This window comes from Triticum aestivum, chromosome 6B (genome assembly GCF_018294505.1).
Source record: "Triticum aestivum cultivar Chinese Spring chromosome 6B, IWGSC CS RefSeq v2.1, whole genome shotgun sequence".
NCBI classification, from domain to species: Eukaryota; Viridiplantae; Streptophyta; class Magnoliopsida; order Poales; family Poaceae; genus Triticum; species Triticum aestivum.
The window spans coordinates 119,110,495-119,127,280 of NC_057810.1; the positions used below are offsets into that span (position 1 = coordinate 119,110,495).

The 16,786-nt window shown below is 47.0% G+C and overlaps 1 pseudogene; it reads left to right on the plus strand.

Annotated features, from left to right (window-relative positions):
- LOC123133703 (xanthine dehydrogenase-like) overlaps positions 1–15,746 on the plus strand; it is a 52,843-nt pseudogene extending 37,097 nt beyond the window's left edge.
- Positions 15,747–16,786: the final 1,040 nt, after the last annotated feature.

Below are 16,786 nucleotides of genomic sequence, written 5' to 3' on the forward strand. Positions count from 1 at the left end.
TCCGAACGTCGTAATCGCACTCTATTGGATATGGTGCGGCCTATGATGTCTCTTACCGATTTACCGCTATCATTTTGGGGATACGCTCTAGAGACAGCTACATTCACTTTAAATAGGGCACCGTCTAAATCCGTTGAGACGACACCGTATGAATTATGGTTTGGGAAGAAACCTAAGCTGTCGTTTCTAAAAGTTTGGGGATGCGAAGCTTATGTCAAGAAACTTCAACCTGAAAAGCTCGAACCCAAGTCGGAAAAATGCGTATTCATAGGATACCCTAAGGAAACTATAGGGTATACCTTCTACTTAAGATCCGAAGGCAAGATCTTTGTTGCCAAGAACGGATGCTTTCTGGAAAAAGAGTTTCTCTCGAAAGAAGTAAGTGGGAGGAAAGTAGAACTCGATGAAGTACTACCTCTTGAGCAGGATAGTGACGCAGCACAGGAAACCATTCCTGTGATGCCCACACCAACTGAAGAGGAAAACCATGATAATGTTCAAGGTACTTCGGATCAAGTTACTGCTGAACTTCGTAGGTCCACAAGGACACGTTCCGCGCCAAAGTGGTACGGCAACCCTGTCCTGGAAATCATGTTGTTAGACAACAATGAACCTTCGAACTATGAAGAAGCAATGACGGGCCCGGATTCCAACAAATGGCTTGAAGCCATGAAATCCGAGATAGAATCCATGTATGAAAACAAAGTATGGACTTTGACAGACTTGCCCGATGATCGGCGAGCGATAGAAAACAAATGGATCTTTAAGAAGAAGACGGACGCGGATGGTAATGTTACCATCTATAAAGCTCGACTTGTCGCTAAGGGTTATCGACAGGTTCAAGGGATTGACTACGACGAGACATTCTCTCCCGTAGCGAAGCTAAAGTCTGTCCGAATCATGTTAGCAATTGCCGCATACTATGATTATGAGATATGGCAGATGGACGTCAAAACAGCATTCCTTAACGGGCATCTTAAGGAAGAACTGTATATGATGCAGCCGGAAGGTTTTGTCGATCCTCAGAACGCTAACAAAGTATGCAAGCTCCAGCGATCCATTTATGGACTGGTGCAAGCATCTCGGAGTTGGAACATTCGCTTTGATGAGATGATCAAAGCGTTTGGGTTTATGCAGACTTATGGAGAAGCCTGCATTTACAAGAAAGTGAGTGGGAGCTCTGTAGCATTTCTCATATTATATGTAGATGACATACTCCTGGTGGGAAATAATATAGAATTTCTGGATAGCATTAAGGCCTACTTGAATAAGTGTTTTTCAATGAAGGACCTTGGAGAAGCTGCTTATATATTAGGCATCAAGATCTATAGAGATAGATCGAGACGCCTCATAGGTCTTTCACAAAGTACATACCTTGATAAGATTTTGAAGAGATTCAGAATGGATCAGTCCAAGAAGGGGTTCTTGCCTATGTTACAAGGTATGAGACTGAGCTCAGCTCAGTCACCGACCACGGCAAAAGATAAAGAAGAGATGAGTGTCATCCCCTATGCTTCAGCCATAGGATCTATTATGTATGCCATGCTGTGTACCAGACCCGATGTAAACCTTGCCATAAGTTTGGTAGCAAGATACCAAAGTAATTCCGGCAAGGAACACTGGACAGCGGTCAAGAATATCCTGAAGTACCTGAAAAGGACAAAGGACATGTTTCTCGTTTATGGAGGAGACGAAGAGCTCGTCGTAAAGGGTTACGTCGACGCTAGCTTCGACTCAGATCCGGATGACTCTAAGTCACAAACCGGATACGTGTATATGTTGAATGGTGGAGCAGTAAGCTGGTGCAGCTGCAAGCAGAGCGTCGTGGCGGGATCTACATGTGAAGCGGAGTACATGGCAGCCTCGGAGGCAGCACATGAAGCGATTTGGGTGAAGGAGTTCATCGCCGACCTAGGAGTCATACCCAATGCGTCGGGGCCGATCAAACTCTTCTGTGACAACACTGGAGCTATTGCCCTCGCAAAGGAGCCCAGGTTTCACAAGAAGACCAGGCACATCAAGCGTCGTTTCAACTCCATCCGTGAAAATGTTCAAGATGGAGACATAGAGATTTGCAAAGTGCACACGGATCTGAATGTCGCAGATCCGCTGACTAAACCTCTCTCGCGTGCAAAACATGATCAACACCAGAACTCTATGGGTGTTCGATTCATCACAATGTAACTAGATTAGTGACTCTAGTGCAAGTGGGAGACTGTTGGAAATATGCCCTAGAGGCAATAATAAAAGTATTATTATATTTCATTGTTCATGATAATTGTCTTTTATTCATGCTATAACTATATTATCCGGAAATCGTAATACACGTGTGAATACTTAGACCACACTATGTCCCTGGTAAGCCTCTAGTTGACCAGCTCGTTGTGATCAACAGATAGTCATGGTTTCCTGACTATGGACATTGGATGTCGTTGATAACGGGATCACATCATTAGGAGAATGATGTGATGGACAAGACCCAATCCTAAGCATAGCATAAAAGATCGTGTAGTTCGTTTTGCTAGAGCTTTGCAAGTGTCAAGTATCTCTTCCTTCGACCATGAGATCGTGTAACTCCCGGATACCGTAAGAATGCCTTGGGTGTACCAAACGTCACAACGTAACTGGGTGACTATAAAGGTACATTACAGGTATCTCCGAAAGTAGTTGTTGGGTTGACACGGATCGAGACTGGGATTTGTCACTCCGTATGACGGAGAGGTATCTCTGGGCCCACTCGGTAATGCATCATCATAATGAGCTCAATGTGACGAAGGTGTTGGACACGGGATCATGCATTACGGTACGAGTAAAGTGACTTGCCGGTAACGAGACTGAACAAGGTATTGGGATACCGACGATCGAGTCTCGGGCAAGTAACGTACCGATTGGCAAAGGGAATTGCATACAGGGTTTGATCGAATCCTCGACATAGTGGTTCATCCGATGACTACATCGAGGAGCATGTGGGAGCCATCATGGGTATCCAGATCCCGCTGATGGTTATTGACTGAGAGCGTCTCGGTCATGTCTGCATGTCTCCCGAGCCCGTAGGGTCTACACACTTAAGGTTCGGTGACGCTAGGGTTATGAAGATATGTATATGCAGAAACCCGAATGTTGTTCGGAGTCCCGGATGAGATCCCGGACGTCACGAGGAGTTCCGGAATGGTCCGGAGGCAAAGAATTATATATAGGAAGTGCTATTTCGGGCACCGGGACAAGTTTCGGGGTTATCGGTATTGTACCGGGACCACCGGAAGGGTCCCGGGGGTCCACCGGGTGGGGCCACCTGTCCCGGGGGGCCACATGGGCTGTAGGGGGTGCGCCTTGGCCATCATGGGCCAAGGGCACCAGCCCCTATAGGCCCATGCGCCTAGGGTTTCCCCCTAGGAGGAGTCCTAGTGGTGGAAGGCACCCCTAGGTGCCTTGGGGGGGAGGGAAACCTCCCCTAGGCCGCCGCCCCCCCTAGTAGATCTCATCTACTAGGGCCGGCGCCCCCCCCTTGGCACCCCTATATATAGTGGGGGGGGAGAGGAGGAGAACACACCAGCCCCTGGCGCCTCCACCTCCCCCCGTTACGTCTCTCCCTCGTAGTCTCGGCGAAGCCCTGCTACTGTGACGCCCTGCATCCACCACCACGCCGTCGTGCTGCTGGATCTTCATCAACCTCTCCTTCCCCCTTGCTGGATCAAGAAGGAGGAGACGTCTCCCGTCCCGTACGTGTGTTGAACGCGGAGGTGTCGTCCGTTCGGCGCTGGTCATCGGTGATTTGGATCACGTCGAGTACGACTACATCATCACCTTGCAAGCTTCCGCACGCGATCTACAAGTGGTATGTAGATGCAAACTCTCTCCCTAGACTCGTTGCTTAGATGAACTCATAGATGGATCTTGGTGAAACCGTAGGAAAAATTTTAATTTTCTGCAACGTTCCCCAACACTTACTACTCCACCATTCAACATATACATGTATCCGGTTTGTGACTTAGAGTCATCCAGATCTGTGTCGAAGCTAGCGTCGACGTAACCCTTTACGACGAGCTCTTCGTCACCTCCATAAACGAGAAACATGTCCTTTGTCCTTTTCAGGTACTTCAGGATATTCTTGACCGCTGTCCAGTGTTCCTTGCCAGGATTACTTTGGTACCTTCCTACCAAACTTACGGCAAGGTTTACATCAGGTTTGTTACACAGCATGGCATACATAATAGATCCTATGGCTGAGGCATAGGGGATGACACTCATCTCTTCTTTATCTTTTGTCGTGGTCGGGCATTGAGCCGAGCTCAATCTCACACCTTGCAGTACAGGAAAGAACCCTTTCTTGGACTGATCCATTTTGAACTTCTTCAAAATCTTATCAAGGTATGTGCTTTGTGAAAGACCTATGAGGCGTCTCGATCTATCCCTATAGATCTTGATGCCTAATATATATGCAGCTTCTCCAAGGTCCTTCATTGAAAAACACTTATTCAAGTAGGCCTTAATGCTGTCCAAGAATTCTATATCATTTCCCATCAAAAGTATGTCATCTACATATAATATGAGAAATGCTACAGAGCTCCCACTCACTTTCTTGTAAACGCAGGCTTCTCCATAAGTCTGTGTAAACCCAAACACTTTGATCATCTCATCAAAGCGAATGTTCCAACTCCGAGATGCTTGCACCAGCCCATAAATGGATCGCTGGAGCTTGCATACTTTGTTAGCATTCTTAGGATCGACAAAACCCTCCGGCTGCATCATATACAGTTCTTCCTTAAGATGCCCGTTATGGAATGCCGTTTTGACGTCCATCTGCCATATCTCATAATCATAGTATGCGGCAATTGCTAACATGATTCGGACGGACTTAAGCTTCGCTACGGGAGAGAAAGTCTCATCGTAGTCAATCCCTTGAACTTGCCGATAACCCTTAGCGACAAGTCGAGCTTTATAGATGGTGACATTACCATCCGCGTCCGTCTTCTTCTTAAAGATCCATTTGTTTTCTATCGCTCGCCGATCATCGGGCAAGTCAGTCAAAGTCCATACTATGTTTTCATACATGGATTCTATCTCGGATTTCATGGCTTCTAGCCATTTGTTGGAATCTGGGCCCGCCATCGCTTCTTCATAGTTTGAAGGTTCACCGTTGTCTAACAACTTGATTTCCAGGACAGGGTTGCCATACCACTCTGGTGTGAACGTGTCCTTGTGGACCTACGAAGTTCAGTAGCAACTTGATCAGAAGTACCTTGATCATCATCATTAATTTCCTCTCCATTCGGTGTAGGCACCATAGGAACGTTTTCCTGAGCTGTACTACTTTCCGGTTCAAGAGGTAGTACTTCATCGAGTTCTACTTTCCTCCCACTTACTCCTTTCGAGAGAAACTCTTTTTCCAGAAAGGATCCGTTCTTGGCAACAAAGATCTTGCCTTCGGATCTTAAGTAGAAGGTATACCCAATGGTTTCTTAGGGTATCCTATGAAGACGCATTTTTCCGATTTGGGTTCGAGCTTTTCAGGTTGAAGTTCCTTGACATAAGCATCGCATCCCCAAACTTTTAGAAACGACAGCTTAGGTTTCTTCCCAAACCATAATTCATACGATGTCGTCTCAACGGATTTAGACGGTACCCTATTTAAAGTGAATGTAGCTGTCTCTAGAGCATATCCCCAAAATGATAGCAGTAAATCTGTAAGAGACATCATAGATCGCACCATATCCAATAGAGTGCGATTACAACGTTCGAACACACCGTTACGCTGAGGTGTTCCAGGCGGCGTGAGTTGTGAAACGATTCCACATTTTCTTAAGTGTGTACCAAATTTGTGACTTAAATATTCTCCTCCATGATCCGATCGTAAGAACTTTATCTTTCGGTCACGTTGATTCTCTACTTCATTCTGAAATTCCTTGAACTTTTCAAAGGTCTCAGATTTGTGTTTCATCAAGTAGACATACCCATATCTACTTAAGTCATCAGTGAGAGTGAGAACATAACGATATCCTCCGCGAGCCTCAACTCTCATTGGACCGCACACATCCGTATGTATGATTTCCAATAAGTTGGTTGCTCGCTCCACTTTTCCGGAGAACGGAGTCTTGGTCATTTTACCCATGAGGCATGGTTCGCACGTGTCAAATGATTCATAATCAAGAGACTCTAAAAGTCCATCAGCATGGAGCTTCTTCATGCGCTTGACACCTATGTGACCAAGGCGGCAGTGCCACAAGTATGTGGGACTATCGTTATCAACTTTACATCTTTTGGTATTCACACTATGAATATGTGTAACATTACGCTCGAGATTCATTAAGAATAAACCATTGACCATCGGGGCATGACCATAAAACATATCTCTCATATAAATAGAACAACCATTATTCTCGAATTTAAATGAGTAGCCATCTCATATCAAACGAGATCCAGATACAATGCTCATGCTCAAACTTGGCACTAAATAACAATTATTGAGGTTTAAAACTAATCCCATAGGTAAATGTAGAGGTAGCGTGCCGACGGCGATCATATCGACCTTGGAACCATTCCCGACGCGCATCATCACCTCGTCCTTCGCCAGTCTCCGCTTATTCCGCAGCTCCTGCTGTGAGTTACAAATGTGAGCAACGGCACCGGTATCAAATACCCAGGAGTTACTACGAGTATTGGTAAGGTACACATCAATTACATGTATATCAAATATACCTTTAGTGTTGCCGGCCTTCTTGTCCGCTAAGTATTTGGGGCAGTTCCGCTTCCAGCGACCCTTCCCCTTGCAATAAAAGCACTCAGTCTCAGGCTTGGGTCCATTCTTTGACTTCTTCCCGGCAACTGGCTTACCGGGCGCGACAACATCTTTGCCGTCCTTCTTGAAGTTCTTCTTACCCTTGCCCTTCTTAAACTTAGTGGTCTTATTGACCATCAACACTTGATGTTCTTTCTTGATTTCAACCTCTGCTGACTTCAGCATTGAGAATACTTCAGGAATGGTCTTCGCCATCCCCTGCATATTGTAGTTCAACAAAGCTCTTGTAGCTCGGTGGGAGCGACTGAAGGATTCTGTCAATGACCGCCTCTTCCGGGAGGTTGATCTCCAACTGAGACAGGCAGTTGTGCAACCCAGACATTTTGAGTATGTGCTCACTGACAGAACTGTTTTCCTCCATCTTACAACTATAGAACTTGTCGGAGACTTCATATCTCTCGACCCGGGCATGAGCTTGGAAAACCATTTTCAGCTCCTCGAACATCTCATATGCTCCGTGCTTCTCAAAACGCTTTTGGAGCCCCGGTTCTAAGCTGTAAAGCATGCCGCACTGAACGAGGGAGTAATCATCAGCACGTGATTGCCAAGTGTTCATAACATCTTGGTTCTCTGGGATGGGTGCTTCACCTAGCGGTGCATCTAGGACATAGTCTTTCTTGGCTGCTATGAGGATGACCCTCAAGTTCCGGACCCAGTCCGAATAGTTGCTGCCATCATCTTTCAGCTTGGTTTTCTCTAGGAACGCGTTGAAGTTCATGTTGACATGAGCGTTGGCCATTTGATCTACAAGACATATTTTGCAAAAGTTTTAGACTAAGTTCATGATAATTAAGTTCATCTAATCAAATTATTTAATGAACTCCCACTCAGATTAGACATCCCTCTAGTCATCTAAGTGTTACACGATCCGAGTCGACTAGGCCGTGTCCGATCATCACGTGAGATGGACTAGTCATCATCGGTGAACATCTCCATGTTGATCGTACCTTCCATACGACTCATGTTCGACCTTTCGGTCTCTGTGTTCCTAGGCCATATCTGTACATGCTAGGCTCGTCAAGTTAACCCTAAGTGTTCTGCATGTGTAAATCTGTCTTACACCCGTTGTATGTGAACGTAAGGATCTATCACACCCGATCATCACGTGGTGCTTCGAAACGACGAACTTTACCAACGGTGCACAGTTAGGGGGAACACTTTCTTGAAATTATTATAAGGGATCATCTTATTTACTACCGCCGTTCTAAGTAAACAAGATGCATAAAACATAATAAACATCAAATGCAATTATATAGTAGTGACATGATATGGCCAATATCATATAGCTCCTTCGATCTCCATCTTCGGGGCTCCATGATCATCTTCGTCACCGGCATGACACCATGATCTCCATCATCATGATCTCCATCATCGTTTCTTCATGAAGTTGTCACGCCAACGACTACTTCTACTTCTATGGCTAACGCGTTTAGCAATAAAGTAAAGTAATTTACATGGCGTTCTTCAATGACACGCAGGTCATACAAAAAATAAAGACAACTCCTATGGCTCCTGCCAGTTGTCATACTCATCGACATGTAAGTTGTGATTCCTATTACAAGAACATGATCTCATACATCACAATATATCATTCATCATTCATCACAACTTCTGGCCATATCACATCACATGACAATTGCTGCAAAAACAAGTTAGATGTTCTCTAATTGTTGTTGCATCTTTTACGTGGCTGCAATTTGGTTCTAGCAAGAACGTTTTCTTACCTACGAATAACCACAATGTGATTTTGTCAACTTCTATTTACCCTTCATAAGGACCCTTTTCATCTAATCCGCTCCAACTAAAGTAGGAGAGACAGACACCCGCTAGCCACCTTATGCAACTAGTGCATGTCAGTCGGTGGAACCTGTCTCACATAAGCGTACGTGTAAGGTCGGTCCGGGCCGCTTCATCCCACAATACCGCTGAAGCAAGAAAAGACTAGTAGCGGCAAGCAAGTTGACAAGATCTACGCCCACAACAAAATTGTGTTCTACTCATGCAATAGAGAACTACGCATAGACCTAGCTCATGATGCCATTGTTGGGGAACGTTGCAGAAAATTAAAAAAAATTCTACGGTTTCACCAAGATCCATCTATGAGTTCATCTAAGCAACGAGTCATGGGAGAGAGATTGCATCTACATACCACTTGTAGATCGCGTGCGGAAGCATTCGAGGGAACGGTGATGATGGAGTCGTACTCGCCGTGATTCAGATCACTAATGACCAAGTGCTGAATGGACAGCACCTCCGCGTTCAACACACGTACGGTGTGGACAACGTCTCCTCCTTCTTGATCCAGCAAGGGGGAAGGAGTGTTTGAGGAAGAAGGCTCCAGCAGCAGCACGACGGCGTGATGATGGTGGAGAGGCAGTACTCCAACAGGGCTTCGCCAAGCGCACAACGGAGGAGGAGAGGTGTTGGGGAGGGGAGGGGCTGCGCGTTGGATCAGGTGTTCAGCCCTCCCCTCGCCCCTCTATTTATAGGCGAAGGAGGAAGGGGGTCGTCCCCCTCCAGATGAGATCTAGAGGGGGGGCGGCCAGGGAGGGGACTTGCCCCCCAAGCAAAGGGGGGCGCCCCCTTTAGGGTTCCCCCCAACCCTAGGTGCATGGGCCCAAGGGGGGGGCGCCCAGCCCTCCAGGGGCTGGTTCCCTTCCCCACGCGGCCCATGTGGCCCACCAAGAGGGGTGGCCCCCTCCGGTGGACCCCCGGAACCCCTCTGGTGGCCCCGGTACAATACCGATATGCCCCCGAAACTTTCCGGTGTCCGCATGACAACTTCCCATATATAAATATTTACCTCCGGACCCTTCCGGAACTCCTCGTGACGTCCGGGATCTCATCCGGGACTCCGAACAACATTCGGTAATCACATACAAGTCTTCCTAATAACCCTAGCGTCACCGAATCTTAAGTGTGTAGACCCTACGGGTTCGGGAGACATGCAGACATGACCGAGACGGCTCTCCGGTCAATAACCAACAGCGGGATCTGGATACCCATGTTGGCTCCCACATGCTCCTCGATGATATAATCGAATGAACCACGATGTCGAGGATTCAATCAACCCCGTATGCAATTCCCTTTGTCAATCGGTACTTTACATGCCCGAGACTCGATCGTCGGTATCCCAATACCTCGTTCAGTCTCGTTACCGGCAAGTCACTTTACTCGTACCGTAATGCATGATCCCGTGACCAAACACTTAGTCACTTTGAGCTCATTATGATGATGCATTACCGAGTGGGCCCAGAGATACCTCTCCGTCATACGGAGTGACATATCCCAGTCTCGATCCGTGTCAACCCAACAGACACTTTCGGAGATACCTGCAGTGCACCTTTATAGTCACCCAGTTACGTTGTGACGTTTGGTACACCCAAAGCACTCCTACGGTATCCGGAAGTTACACGATCTCATGGTCTAAGGAAGAGATACTTGACATTGGAAAAGCTCTAGCAAAACGAACTACACGATCTTGTGCTATGCTTAGGATTGGGTCTTGTCCATCACGTCATTCTCCTAATGACGTGATCCCGTTCTCAATGACATCTAATGTCCATAGTCAGGAAACCATGACTATCTATTGTCCAACGAGCTAGTCAACTAGAGGCTTACTAGGGACGTATTGTGGTCTATGTATTCACACGTGTATTACGATTTCCGGATAATACAATTATAGCATGAATAAAAGACAATTATCATGAACAAGGAAATATAATAATAATACTTTTATTACTGCCTCTAGGGCATATTTCCAACACCATGCTCTTGCTGCCTCTTCGTCTGCGTCCTTCTAGGAGTGGCATCATCGCCTTGGTCACATCTGTGGCTCTCGCTTGTCTTCCTTAGTGCATCAGGGCCTCTTAGGGTCTGTATCTAGAGATGTTTCTTTACCTTGTAATGGTTGTAGACTTGGCAAACTGACCCAGTTACCTTATCCTACCAGTCATTCGGTCTCTCAGCATCCTTTTGACTTAGTTCATTCTGATGTCTGGGGCCCAGCCCCCTTTGATTCGAAAGGTGGTCATCGCTACTATGTTTTGTTTATTGATGATTTCTCCCGCTACACTTGGCTCTACTTCATGAAATCTCGTAGCGAGGTTCTCTCTATATACAAACGATTTGTTGCCATGGTTCACACTCAATTTTCCACGCCTATTCGTACTTTTCAGGCTGACTCTGCTGGAGAGTATATTTCCCAGCTGTTGCATGGCTTTGTCACAGAACAGGGTACCCTTACCCAGTTCTTCTGTCCTGGTGCTCATGCTCAAAATGGCGTTGCCGAACGTAAGCATCGTCATTTGCTTGAGACGGCTCGTGCGTTGATGATTGATGCGTCCCTTCCACCCCATTTTTAGGTTGAGGCTATTTCCGCATCCACCTACATCAACATTCAGCCCTCGACTGCTCTGCAGGGCGGTATTCCTATGGAGTGTCTCTCTAGTCGCTCTCCTGACTACTCAGCTCTTCGTATGTTTGGTTATGTGTGCTACGTCCTTCTTGCCTCGCATGAACGCACTAAACTAACGGCTCAGTCGGTTGAGTGTGTTTTCCTTGGCTACAGTGATGAGCACAAGGGCTATCGCTGTTGGGACCCTGTTGGTCGTCGATTGCGCATCTCGCATGATGTGACCTTTGACGAGTCTCGCTCTTACTACCCACGTCCTTCTTCCTCGCACTTCTCTGTGGATGATATTTCTTCTCTTCTCCTTCCCGACACACCTGGCTATGTGCCTCATGTTTCACCTCCACCTCCTACACCTCTCACTCATACTCACTTACCACCGACACCATCTTCTCCATGCTCCTCCACCTCTACACCATCCTCTTGAGTTCGTCACCCTCTCTCACCGTTTCCTCTCCACTGTACTCGCCGCCCTTGTACTGAGGATGCTTCTCCTGACGTGCCTGACGCGCCTTCCACCTCTGATGAACCCCCGTTCACACCTACCCCGGTTCACAACCTCCGTGCTCGGTCTCGCTCTCCGCTTGATCGCTACTCTCCTGATCGGTACGGTCTCTCTGTTCTTGCTGAGCCCACTTCCTATCGGACTGCCATGACTCAGCCTGAATGGCAGCTTGCGATGGCCGAAGAGTTTGCTGCTCTTGAGCGCTCTGGCACATGGGATCTGGTTTCCCTCCCTTCTGGTGTTCGTCCCATCACCTGCAAGTGGGTCTACAAGATTAAGACTCGCTCTGATGGTTCTCTTGAGTGTTACAAAGCTCGTCTTGTGGCCCGTGGTTATCAACAGGAGCAGGGACGCGATTATGATGAGACTTTCGCTCCTGTGGCCCACATGACCACTGTCTGTACTCTCCTTGTTGTGGCTTATGTTTGTCATTGGTCTATCTCTCAACTTGATGTCCAGAACACTTTTCTCAATGGTGAGTTGCACGAGGAGGTTTATATGCAGCCACCACCGGGATACTATGCTCCTGATGGTATGGTCTGTCGACTTCGTCGCTCCCTGTATGGTCTTAAACAGGCCCCTCGTGCCTGGTTTGAGCGCTTTGCCTTTGTGGTGGCTGCCGCTGGTTTCTTGCCCAGTGATCATGATCCCGCGTTGTTTGTTCACACATCTCCTCGTGGTCTGACTCCTCTCCTTCTCTATGTTGATGACATGATCATCACTGGTGACGACTCTGAGTACATTGCCTTTGTTAAGGCTCGCCTTCGAGACCAGTTCCTCATGACTGACCTTGGTCCACTTCGCTATTTTCTTGGGATTGAGATATCCTCGACCTCTGATGGTTTCTATATCTCCCAAGAAAAATACATTCAGGATCTTCTTCCTCGCGCTGCTCTTGATGATGAGCACACAGTTGTGACTCCCATGGAGCTCAACGTTCAGCTTCGTGCCTCTGATGGTGACCCTCTTCCTAATTCCACGCGCTATCATCACCTCGTTGGCAGCCTTGTCTATCTTGCTGTTACGCGTCTTGACATCTCCTATCCTGTCCACATCCTGAGTCAGTTTGTTTCAGCCCCCACCTCTGTCCACTATAGTCACCTCCTCCATGTTCCACGATATCTTCGTGGCACGACCTCTCATCGCCTTTTCTTTCCCCGCTCTAGCTCTCTTGAGCTCCAGGCCTACTCTAATGCTACTTGGGCTTGTGATCCCTCTGATCGACGCTCGCTGTCTGCTTATTGTGTTTTTCTTGATGGCTCCCTTATTGCCTGGAAGACAAAGAAACAGACTGCAGTTTCTCGCTCAAGTACAGAGGCTGAGTTGCGCGCCATGGCTATGTTGACGGCTGAGGTGATCTGGTTACGGTGGTTACTTGAGGATTTTGGTGTGTCTGCTACTACCTCGACTCCCTTACTATCTGACAGTACGTACCGGTGCTATCAGTATTGCGCGTGACCAGGTGAAGCATGAGCTCACCAAGCACATCGGTGTGGATGCCCACTTTGTGCGTGCTGCTGTGCAGGATCAGTCTCTCGCTCTTCACTATGTGCCCTCTGAGTTACAGTTGGCTGACTTATTCACGAAGGCACAGACTCGAGCGCAGGATGCCTTTTTCCTCTTCAAACTCAATGTTGTTGATCCACCATGAGTTTGACGGCGGGTGTTAGATGTGTATAGTCTCTCTTCGTTATATCCCTGAGGGATTTTATGCACTTTACCAGACATGTATATGTAATGGCCTTTGGCCCTCGGTAAAGTTAGTTGCTCATTATCCAACAATGTTATCAAAGTACCAATACCCCATTCTCTCACCTTGATCCTCAAGCACAGCTTAGAGGATCTCTACTTGATCACCAAGCACCCTCAGGGAAACCCTCAGTCCCGCACCTTGATCCCCAAGCACCAACTAACGTTGATTTCTGAATCAGAAACCCAAATATATTTTCTTTCACCACATAGGTATGATTGGTCGTTGGTAGAGAAAGCTTTGTGCTGGAAGTCCGTTGAAAATCGAGACGGGAACTTCTTGACCGGAAAAAGGGATCTTTCTACCGTCTTGGAGTCGCACTATGGCGCTCCAGTCCGGCGGCCCAGGGCCTCCACTGGCAGACTGGCTCCTCCTCTCCCCTCACTGCCGCCGGAGGGCGCGCTGGGCAAAGCCTGGCTGGTGTCGGCGGCAGTAGGGCCATCCGAAGGTGCAAAGTGGCCGGCTGCCGGCGGCTGCCTCCGTATAATAGATGCATATATTAAATGAAGCCTTGATCCATGTGAAGCATGGATCAAGTAACACTAGGGCTGACAACGAGTCAATGTCGCCCCTTTGAGATCATTTCACAGCGCACCACTAGGGTTGACAACGGAGTCAAGGTTGCCCCTTTGAGATCATGCTTGGTAAAAACTCGACAGAGTGTGCCATTGAAAGAATGATGTTCATTTATAGGAAAAATATAGTGTTAGATAAAGGTTTCAGCTCAGATTTACAAGTTATCAAAATTAAATCTATTAAAAATATATTTTATTCCAGCTGTAAAAAAGTTAGCAGTCCGATTAATTTTGGTGTGGCCTTCTGTTTTTCTAGTTAGCTGAAGCATGCTACATGGAACGGGTTGATCTTTCTGCTCATGGGTTTTATATCACGCCGGATATTGGGTTTGACTGGATTGCTGGCAAGGGAACTCCATTTAATTATTTCACCTATGGAGCCGCATTTGCAGAAGTTGAGATTGACACCCTAACTGGGGATTTCCACACAAGGACAGCTGATATTGTCATGGATCTTGGCTATTCGATTAATCCAGCAATCGATATTGGCCAGGTATGTTTACATGATACAATATAATAGGATTCTGAAGCTGTGATATCCTGCTCCCATATTTTCCTTTTTGATTCTTCTGTTAACCTCAATGGCTTATGCCAGATTGAAGGAGCTTTCATCCAAGGTTTGGGCTGGGCTGCCATGGAAGAGCTAAAATGGGGGGATGATAACCACAAGTGGATCCGACCTGGACGCCTTTTCACTCATGGACCCGGCTCTTACAAAATACCCTCTGTAAATGATATACCTCTCAATTTCAAGGTTTCACTGTTGAAGGTAAGTTCCCATTTTTGCATAAGTTGGATTTCAAGTATTACAATGGAAAAAAGGTGTGACTTTGTACTGCAACAGTAGTGGTGAGGCACTACAACATCAGGGGCTCTTTTCCTGCAATAGCTGGTTCAAATTGCCTGAAAATTGTTTTAGACATAAACTACTGCAAAAACAACTTACAATGAAACCAGACATCTGCCCTTCGTCCATCTATTTGTTATCCTGTTAACAGTTAAACCGTTGTCTTATATTAACTGTAACAGCTAATTGTGGGCTGCTCTGTCTAGTGCTTATAATGTTACTCTGCTACATAACCAATGTATCATCGAATCATGCATCCGAAAAGATTTATTGTTTCTTTTCTTGAAAAGGGCAATTGATACCTAGCAGGATGGCTTTTCTGCCACTCCAGCGACGGCAGCCCACAGGCATATATGGAAGAAATAAATGTGAAGTGTAGACGTAGGTTTCCACAGTTGCTTGATCTTTAAAGTGAAGACAGTGTCGATGACAGTACTTCCCACATGCATTTCACGCGCACAATCATGTGGCAACGTGGAATCCTTTAAAACAGAATATCTTCAACATAAACTTCATAGCTGAATTGTGTTTTCTTGGAAGGCATGTCTTTGCTTCTATTTACTCCGTGTCCCCTTGTTTAATCTGTCACTTTATTCTCTTGACTGCGGGGCGTTCCAAACCCAAAGGCCATCCACTCGTCCAAGGCTGTAGGAGAGCCCCCGTTCTTCCTTGCTTCCTCCGTCTTGTTTGCGATAAAAGATGCAATCACAGCGGCCAGGGCAGAGGAGGGGCATCTCGACTGGTTCCCCCTTGACAACCCGGCCACACCTGAAAGAATAAGGATGGCGTGTGTTGACTCCATTACCAAGAAATTTGCCAGTGTATATTACCGTCCCAAGCTTAGTGTATAGTGGCAACACCTAGAAGGTAAATAAATGTCTACATGTTAAATTGAATTTATCTTGTTGAGAGCAGCATAATATGAGCCCAATTAGTAAAAAACTTACTATATGTTTAAGTCCTTAACATATCTGTATTTTTCATGTCAAAAAGAGCATTATTGTGCCTTGGAATAAGAACAAAATTGAGTACTCTGAAGACTAATCTTTGAGCATTACACTTGTGTTTGTACGTATGGCACAGAGTTTATCATGTTTGCACGAAAATTTACATGCACTTGGAAGACTCGAAAGTTGACATTTGAGATTTTGCTTGAATAGTTTGGAAATCAGAATATCTTTTTTTTGCAACCGTTGGTATGTGCTCCCAGTTGTGCAATTTTGAATTTCCAATAAATACTGCTTATACCGATGATGTTTACCGAAAAAGGTTTTCGCCCTGCTTTATATATAAAGGACCATCAAACAAACCGATACAAACAAACACCACCACCACACATGACACACGCACCCAAGGCAAGATACATAGGTGCCGGGCACCGCCACACCACCCCAACGCCACCAAGCCTAGATGGCCACCGAGGAGGGGTGAGACAGACCACGACGGAGCACGGCCTCCAAGACAGTGCCTCCAAGAAGGGAAACGACTACAAAGCAACGCCACTGTCTGATCCGAAGATCAAGTTTTCACCCGGAGCAATGCGATGGGGAGGGATCAACCGCGAAGGGGCCTTCAGGAAGGGAACAACCTCTGCGGACGCCGCCGCCGTTGGCCAGTCCAACTGGGCAAGTAATACTCCCCGGATCACCCCCGTCATTGCACCCAAGCTTCGCCGACCACCAGCACCCATGCCACCCGCATGGCCATGGCTGCCCGCCCGCACCTGAGACGCTCGCTCCGCCCACAAATGCCGCGTCTCCCGTCGCCAGGGCCGCCACCCTGCATCCAAACACCCCGCGACCAACCAAAGGCCTTGGCTTTGGTCCAATCGGCAGCCCCAAACCAACTGAACAATAGTAGATGCCCCGCCTCGAAAATCGCCGGAGTTGCGGCCGCGCGCAC